The 8,996-nt window shown below is 31.6% G+C and overlaps 1 long non-coding RNA gene across 1 annotated transcript; it reads right to left on the reverse strand.

Moving 5' to 3' along the window:
* Nucleotides 1–696: 696 nt before the first annotated feature.
* LOC149773099 (uncharacterized) lies at nucleotides 697–8,051 on the reverse strand. The gene is made up of 3 exons (XR_016417469.1): nucleotides 7,897–8,051; nucleotides 6,509–6,557; nucleotides 697–2,990 (listed from the first exon to the last, which is right to left on the reverse strand). It is a non-coding gene; the product is annotated as an uncharacterized LOC149773099 (long non-coding RNA).
* Nucleotides 8,052–8,996: the final 945 nt, after the last annotated feature.

Here is an 8,996-nt window from a genome sequence, read left to right on the forward strand (position 1 = left end):
GAAGGTCAAGAAATCAGATGAGGATCTCACTCCAATAATTCAGAACCCTTTATTTACCATAATTCCTATGATACAAATGTAGGAATTGAATACTGATGGAATATAATTACAGAGTTACCTGGGTTTCTGTAGCTTTATGGGCTTTACGTGTTGGTAATATTAATGAGAGTGTATAAACCCAGAGCTTGTATGGTGATGTCTTCAAGCAATCAGCCACCAGAGGCCTGTTTATAGTGGTGTCAAGCACTGGGGCATCACAGTCACATTATCCTGACATGGGCAACCAGACCACCAGAGTAGTCTGAGAAAATAGTAGTCTTGCAACACACACACACACACACACACACACACACACGCATACACACATCTCCTGAAATGGAAAATAATTTAACGAAAGCAAATTATTTTGCCTTAATTATCATTTCCCATTAGTAATTTTATTTCTTGGCCTGTGCACTATAGTGACTAATACTTATTTTAATTTTGATGATAAAAATACATTTGATAATTGTGAGAAGGTAATTGTGAGAAGATAGTAGATATACAATCTAGAATGGAAACAGATAATTCAAAGAAAATAATTTCTTTTGATTCAATTATTTCCCTATCTGAAGAAACATATTGTGGATGCTTAGAATTATGACAATGTGTGGCCTATAAGTATGGTCTTATGAAGAAGCAAGTAATAAAGAAATATTGTATGATGTTAAATGTTTTATTAATTTTTTTATTTCCCACAGAAACATTAAAGACCACAACATCTGAATACAAAATGAATTTGAAATCATGCAATTAAAAAGATTTCAAATATAACTAAGACAGACATTGCTATTTGCTATTTTTTCATTTCTTTCCTTAATACTTATTACAAGACCTCTTAACATGTGAAACAAGTCTTTATTTAAATGCAAAAGCTCAAGCACCAAAAATTCAACTTCTTAGTATATAAATTTTAATTATGGTTACAATGAAATTAATGGTGTTTACAAATCACAATATAACTCATAGCCTCGTCAGAGGCTGTCCAGGTGTGTAAATTACTGAATAAGATTTGGGACACAATGGGGGTCAATGGAGGTGGAAGACTGGTAAAAAAAAAGTTTTTGAAAATTAGGACATCTTTTATGTACAGCATCTTATCTACTTGAAAACATTATTAAAGCATATACTGAATGAAATGGTAGCAAATTATGAAGAACACAGTACAACTTGCCATTCATATAGATCACTGTTGTAGACCTAAAGGACAGATATGGTATGCATTTGTAGGCTGGGAAAAAGCCTTTCATAGTGTTCATGGAAGCCATATAATGGTGGCTATGACAAAAAGCCAATTCTAAATATTTCTAATCATAAAACTGGAGTACAGATTCTGCATTTATTGGGTATAAATACTGTATGCCTAATTCCTCAATTATTCATTTGCAAATACTCAATGTAACTTTCACTACATCACTGTGCAGAGATTTAAAGTCTATAAAGCAATTAAAAGCCAAATACTGTATACTTACTGAAAAGAAAATTTACACTTACAATGAATGTACCTCAATAATTTTAATCTGCACACGTTTTTTGTTTGCAGAGGTACATTGTACCATTATTTAAAAAGTTCAGTCATGTGATTGCAAATGGCCTGCAGTCATGATTAGAAAATCTCAATGAAATTGTTTGGACTGAATACAGAAAATATATACATTTCAAAACATGTTAAACTAGGTAAGTAAATTATGAAACAACAGTGTATATGTTTTATACACAACAGATTTTGTTACCAAAAGAACAATTTTTCTGGGAAATTCATCAGACTAAATTTTTACCATGAAATGTTGGTCATTTCGATGTCATTTTTTTATAAAATCAATAAATGAAATTTATGGTATCCAAAAGTGGTTTACTGTTGCAAAGGCAACATTCTATCATGCATGCACATATTGTTCACTTTGTTACTTGACAGGAGGAACACGTCCACTACCCACCGTTTCGTGCCCATAGGCAACTACTTTCTACCCAGATAGCCACCAAAATATTTTATGTGAATCTCTTTGGACAACAGTTATTGCCCATGGTTTGATGCCTGTTCATATTTCATATATTTATGAACATATATACATATTTAGTGCTTTAAGCCAATTACTGACACAAGTACAAGATATAAAGCATGTACAAGTAATAATCTAATTATTTAAATAATGGAGCTCCCCCCAGATTCTTTCAAATTTAGCTTATTCACTATATGTTCCATATTTGTAAGCTTTGCTTTTAGGGCTGTTCCATTTAAACATACATAGTACCCAGGGAAGGCAGTTTAAAACAAAAATATATGTACATTGATTTCACAGATATCATATTAAAATGATAAGAAAATTCTAAACTGCATCAATGGGTGAGTATCCCACTTTGAAAGTGCCTTTCTGGGTCCCATGTATGTTTTAATGGAATAGTTGTTAATCTGGCTGCCATCATTTAAGTTTAATCAGCAATCAAAAGCAATCTGTAATATGTTTTTATATTTCCTTTACTTTCTTTACCAAGCTGAAATAATGAGCAACATTTTAACCATTATTCAATAACAAAATCGTGTCAAATACAGTTGGAGCTGATGCCTTTGCTAAACAAGAAAGGTAAACAATAATGAAAAATGGAGCTCTATTAATTGCTCTTGCAAAAGAGCAACATTATAACAGGAGTAAACCAGTACTGCTTTGTGAAGAGTGAAATCATGGGAACAACAGAAAGTGTGGTCAGAAATGTACATCCCTTTCAGCATTACTGTATAGTGAATTAGCAATACAAATAACATGTTTAGTACTAATAATTGGTGATTCTTGGAAATCTGTGCTGTTTAAGACTTTAGAATTCTGCTTGTGCTCTGACAGACAAAGTAGAGGTCACATTCTCTGTGTAAATCTGCAATCTGTAGCAGGTACATAGATTTCAATGGAGCATAACTTTGTTCCTCTCAATCATGAGAATGACATTCAGCACTGGATCTGAAAGATAAACCTACAATATTTAATGACAAATAATGCACTTACCAGCCAGAAGAAATCATTAATCCATAGGCATATTTACTGTATCACTTGCCATATTTCCAAGACAAGAATAAATTTTCAAAGAATCTGTGAACTTGAAAGTTTTGGAGGGTCTTTTATACATGGGGTAATTTTACAATCAATACTAAGAACAACATATGTCAAACAGTTTCACCTGGGGTAATTTTACAATCAATACTAAGGACAACACATGTCACAAACAGTTTCACCTCCTCCAAAGAAAAGGACAGTTATATACGATAGTGATACAGATCTCTAATTACCCAGGAATAATCTAAAGCAAGATGTTACTCTTCGATTCAGCTTGTGCTAAGTATAACTACAGTAGAGCTGAGTAGCCAGTATTGTTTCATTATTTACAATATAACTTTTCAAAATTGAAACTGATGAAAATAAAAGTTTCTTGTAATAAATATTAATTATTTATTGTCAATTTCACATAACATCCACATAAACTGTACTTTGGTTCGCAATGGTCACACCACAACCCTCATTAACATATTTGTATTAATGAGCCACATGTAAACATTTGCACATGAACTATATTACACTAATGAAGAGTTCTTTTTAAAGGAAAATATTGGGTGAGAAAAATAATCTACATTGGGGTTTGGACCGAGACAAGGAAATCCCAGTTGCGGGGTTACATTATATGTCTCCCCACTTGGCAAGCCTTGTGGGGAGACAAATAATGTAACCCCTGGACTGGAATTTACTTGTCACGGTTAAAACCATAACATATATTTTATATCTATTTCCCATAAAAGAGGAATGGATGGGTGAAAATATTGTGAACGAAGTAAGAATGATTTTATTTAACAAACAGAAAATGAATTTCTATTTTCTAAATTTCTATGAAGGAATGAATCGATTTAAAAGATTTTTTTTTTTCAAATCATTCCAGACCAGTTTTCTTTTTAAAAATATCATAATAAATGGAAAAAGTTATGACAATTAACATTTCAGATGAAAAGTTACTATTAGGAATTTGTATGTTAATAGATTTTAGTGTGGATTTCATCAAGAAAAGGAAAAACATTTTTTCTGCAGTATAATTGCAGCAACTTTTTTTCTTCACTTTTGGAAACATTTTGGTGAAATTTTTAACAGTTATAGAGCTTAGTGAACTGCATCAAAGTGTGTTGAAAAATCAATTTTATGCTGCCAAATAATAATATAAAGATCATGAAATAAATATATCACTCTTTAAATGACTAGCAAACAATTCATACAGTGACAATAGTATTGATATTTGTATGTAACAGCATGGAAGCATTATGGCAATTTCACTTACATTTAGCTATGCAACTCAATCAAAAGTTTGTTATTCATAAAAAGTTATATATACCGTTTATGTTCAGACAACATAACAATTCTGAATGTATATTTTTGTGCACTGTATGTTCTGGGACACATAGTTTCTTTTCCAGTCTTAAGTTGTGAGCACATTAGTTTCTTTTCCAGTCTTAAGTTGTGAGCATTTGAAAATTACATGTCGGAAAATGCACTCCAACTTAAATTTTTATTTTAAAAAATATAAAACTGTGTACTTTTTTTTAAATCCATTGCAGCATCATCTCATTAACCCAACCCTTCTCCTGCACATATATGATCCATTCTTTCAGTGCATGAATATCTTTTTAGCTTTGTCATACAGTGAAAATTTATTGTTGGAGGCAACACATCTCCTTAAGCAGAAACTGCATGGACTAAAGTCATTTTATTTAAGATCTGCACCAGTCATGCTAATTCTCTCACTTTCAACCACCATGTTATTGACAGTCCATCTAGGAATTTCATCCATGTTAATGTTCTTATTGTCTGCAAAATCATCTTCTCTTCTGGCCTTCACAAATTCATCAAATGATTTTATTTTCTCCAAATCATCTAAGTGACCCTGGATTATCAATGTCCATGCACGAAGTACTATATTATGTCACTTTAAAAATTGTTTCATTTTTTCATTTTATTTCCAAAATTCCTGTGAATACTGGTCAAATGGAAGCAAAGTAGTTTCCCTATGTGCGCTGAATGTGTGTGTGTGTGTATACATACATACATATATATATATATATATATATATATATATATATATATATATATATATATATATATATATATATATAAAATCAGCACACTTAAAAGAATCCAAAGTTGGCTTGCTTTGAAGAAAAAAAAAACTTTTTATTGATATCCTTTAAAATATAATCGGCTTAAAAGTATCCAAAGTTGGTTTCCAAGGTCAGCTTGCTTTGCAATAAAAAAATAATCCTTGTCTTCAATATCCTGTTGGCAAAATGACAAATAATGATTTTATTTGCAAGATACTGTCATATAATTGAACTGGATATAATACAATCTTGGTTAGTTTGCACATAACACTGCGTCATGTGTGAATGGCACATACCTTCAACCAATCATTTCACATTTTCACTCTCGTTTGTGATTTTACTGGATCCAGTTTTCAATCAGATTACACATTCAAACCTCTGAGTACAACCAAACACAATTTGTTTCTCTATGTTCATGTCAGTAAACATTGTGTCTTGTGTAATCTGATGCAAGTGAAACATGCTACAGTATAGATGTCTATGCTACATATATGGACTTTGTGGATACATTTTCATTAATGCTCATGATGGAAAAAAGAGGAATAAGTGATAACAATACAATGTTAACTTCATTCATTTTATTATCAAATAAGCATTTTGTTTATCAATTTTAATGCAACATGGGGGTACAAATTAAACACAAATTTACTTCACTTTTTAAGTCTTGGAACATATGACCTTGGTGTAAAAAAGTTTCACCATTAGTTCTAGTACAGGAAATAATAATTATTTTATTGGGTCCAATATATACAGTTATTATTAAAAGTCAAGTAACACTAATTTATAGCAATATTGATAAACAATGAAGCCTCTGCAATAACAATAATGTATATGTTCGAAATAGATCATCCATTTATTAGAACCACCCAAATTTTCTCTCTAAAATGCTGTGAAATGTAGTAGATTTTTCAAACGTTAGTTTAATTTTTCGATTATATAATACTAAGACAAAAAGTATCCCATAAATATATACCTTGTAATGAAGCAACATTGAACACTGATAAACTGAACTAATTTTTTTCAGCAGTTTAAACTATAAAAATTGATGTTATAAAAGTAAACTAAAAACAAAGTGCTGTCGACAATGCTCCTTACATTGCTATTGAGACAAATGATGCCTCTAACTTGCATAATATAAATTCAGACCAAAACTTGCTTTAACTGCATTCAAATACATGAAATTGGAGTGTCATCCATACAATTGAACATGAATGATTGCAGAAAAAGTGCAGTATCCAGTGTGTTCAAGAAACAAAAATCTTAACATCCAAATCAACATTCGTCATTCTGATTAACTTACCCAAAAAACTGAATGTAATCTGGTAATGCAGAATTTCACTTTACCTTTGATGCTGTAATCCTTCTGAAATTGCCCACTGCCTTTATTGGATCACTGAACAAATGAAAGAAAAAGAAACATTTTGCATTAGATGTCTGAACACCTTGCATACCATTGGTGGAAACAAAAAGGAATCAAAACATACCCATCTTACATAATTTATTTCACCAACATAAAGCAGAGGTCACATTTAATTGCATAAAGAGGTACCAAGTCTATTTGTAACTATCAGAAAATTTAGGTGATTAATACTTACATCTGAGTTAAGATTAAGTCAGTACTAAGAATTTAGTCCCTACCTTTCTTAACAAATACCCTGCTGGCCCAATAGTGTACTCATATTGTTTGTTTATTGATTGGAAAGTATTTTAGTTACTCTTTGTAACAGTGTCACTTTGGTACAGTTGTCTGTAAGTTAGAAGCTGTGCACAGTCAGTGACAAATCATCTTTTTGAATCAAAACTGTGTTGCTACATGAAGTTTTATCACAGTACTTTGTGCTTTGATTTCATTTGGGACTTATTACAATACTGTCTATTTCTAAGCTTTTTGGACACAGGACGAAAGAGTTCTTTGTCTCTGGCAATTGTAAGATTCTTTGGTAGACTGAAATCTTTTGGGATACATCATACTAAGTTTTTTTCTTAGTAAAGTGTCTGTGAACTAACTCTCTCTCTCTCCCTCTGTACTTATTACCTACAAAGAAAAATTGCTTTCACTCCGAACTTTGGGTAAAAGTTTGCTCTACTTGTGATACAGAGGCTATCAACATACTAGAACAGCAGTAATTAAAAGCAACAGCGGTTTATAAACATTCAAACTCAGCATGTAAAGCTCAATATTAAATGATGCTAAATCATCACTACGAATACTCCCCCCAATAAAGATTAAAATTAATACTGCACATAATAATACAATATGTGTGCAATAACTTATATTTACATGCAAACAATTCAAAGTGAAATATCTAAGACATAATGGAATTAATGTGTTTAATCCAGAAATGCAGCATGTGATGCCTTTAGTGTTTGTAGGAAAAATTAATAATTGTTGCTCATAGAAGGTTAAACGATTTAGTCTATTGGAGTAATCACAAAAATATTGCAAATTTTTCATGTTAATGTTAAAAATAATACATAATTCAAAATGCCGATCCATAGCTTAAGGAAAATGTACCATTTTTTATGACAAATTAAAATGTTCCCACTCTATTACAAAATAAATAATATTTCCCCTTATACACATAATGTATAGCATATATGTTATGAGATGTGGCAGACAACGTTAGATAGCTTTTCTGTCTCATGCAGAATATGGGATAGTCAGTCACACCCATACTTCTAGTATGGATGCTGATATGAGTCATCTATGATACATCAAATGGAAAATATACCTTTGCAGCATCACATTTTTCAGCTTGTCCTTAGCCGCTGACTCATCTCCACACCTTTATCAGAGGAATGGTCACGTTAACATCTTTCTGACTATCAGGTAACAAGGCCCATTTGTAAAAGTCCATATAATTACCAAAATCAGCCGAAATCTATGCTAATCTGCAAACAAAGTTAACAAAAAGAAGAGAAAATAGTTATAATGCAGAATGGTATTTCATGCACAAATGAACTATAATGGCATTATGGTCAGCTGTTAAAACATTTAATCGATCCAATAACTTTACCCAAGAACAGTTACACTGGCAATAATAATATTCTGATAATGATGTTAGGGGTTGTCTATAAAGCACATATGCAAACAATTGGTGATTTTTTACCCCCTTTCCCATTACTCATTGCAAAGCATACATTTTTGTATCACAGCCTTGTGTATGTACACTGCTGAATCACCACCCCCTTTCCAAGAATAGCTGGGACAATTGAATTTTAAAAGATGAAGTTATTAGTACAGTCATTAAAAATAAGCAGAGGTTTAAATTAATACCATGTAAAACTTTGAAAATGAAAGTAGGAAAGTATTAACATCAACTATAATAGTGATGCATAGCTTGAATTTTACAGAAATCATAACCAATTCTTTTCTAAGGAAAATGTAAATATATATCTCTAATAATAGTTTTAAACAAGTGACAGCAGCTAATATTTAGTAGACCTTAACTTTAATAGTCAAGTATCAGCCAGTGACTAAAATTTTGATATCAACAGTGGAAAATTGAAATATTATCAACCTTATCATCATCTGGAATAACTGGACCTCAAATGTTTATCATCAGCTTCAATATCATCCAAATCAGGAAAAATAACAGTTCTTTTCTCGGGTGACAATTTCTGTAAGGTGTGTACGATCATGTGACATTTCATGTTGGCCTAGGACGAGTAATAAATTTAAGACATGCTTCTGAATCTCACTCTTATAAAAGTAAAGGACAATAGGTGTCAAAAAGGCAATCCATGTGTCTCTCTAAATACAATACTGTCCCAGTCTGGCAAGGTATGGCTTCACAAATTCGCATGAGGCACCAGGGTCTGGAATGCATAA

Source organism: Sinohyriopsis cumingii, unplaced genomic scaffold (assembly GCF_028554795.1).
Source record: "Sinohyriopsis cumingii isolate HCF-2022 unplaced genomic scaffold, ASM2855479v2 utg000898l, whole genome shotgun sequence".
NCBI classification, from domain to species: Eukaryota; Metazoa; Mollusca; class Bivalvia; order Unionida; family Unionidae; genus Sinohyriopsis; species Sinohyriopsis cumingii.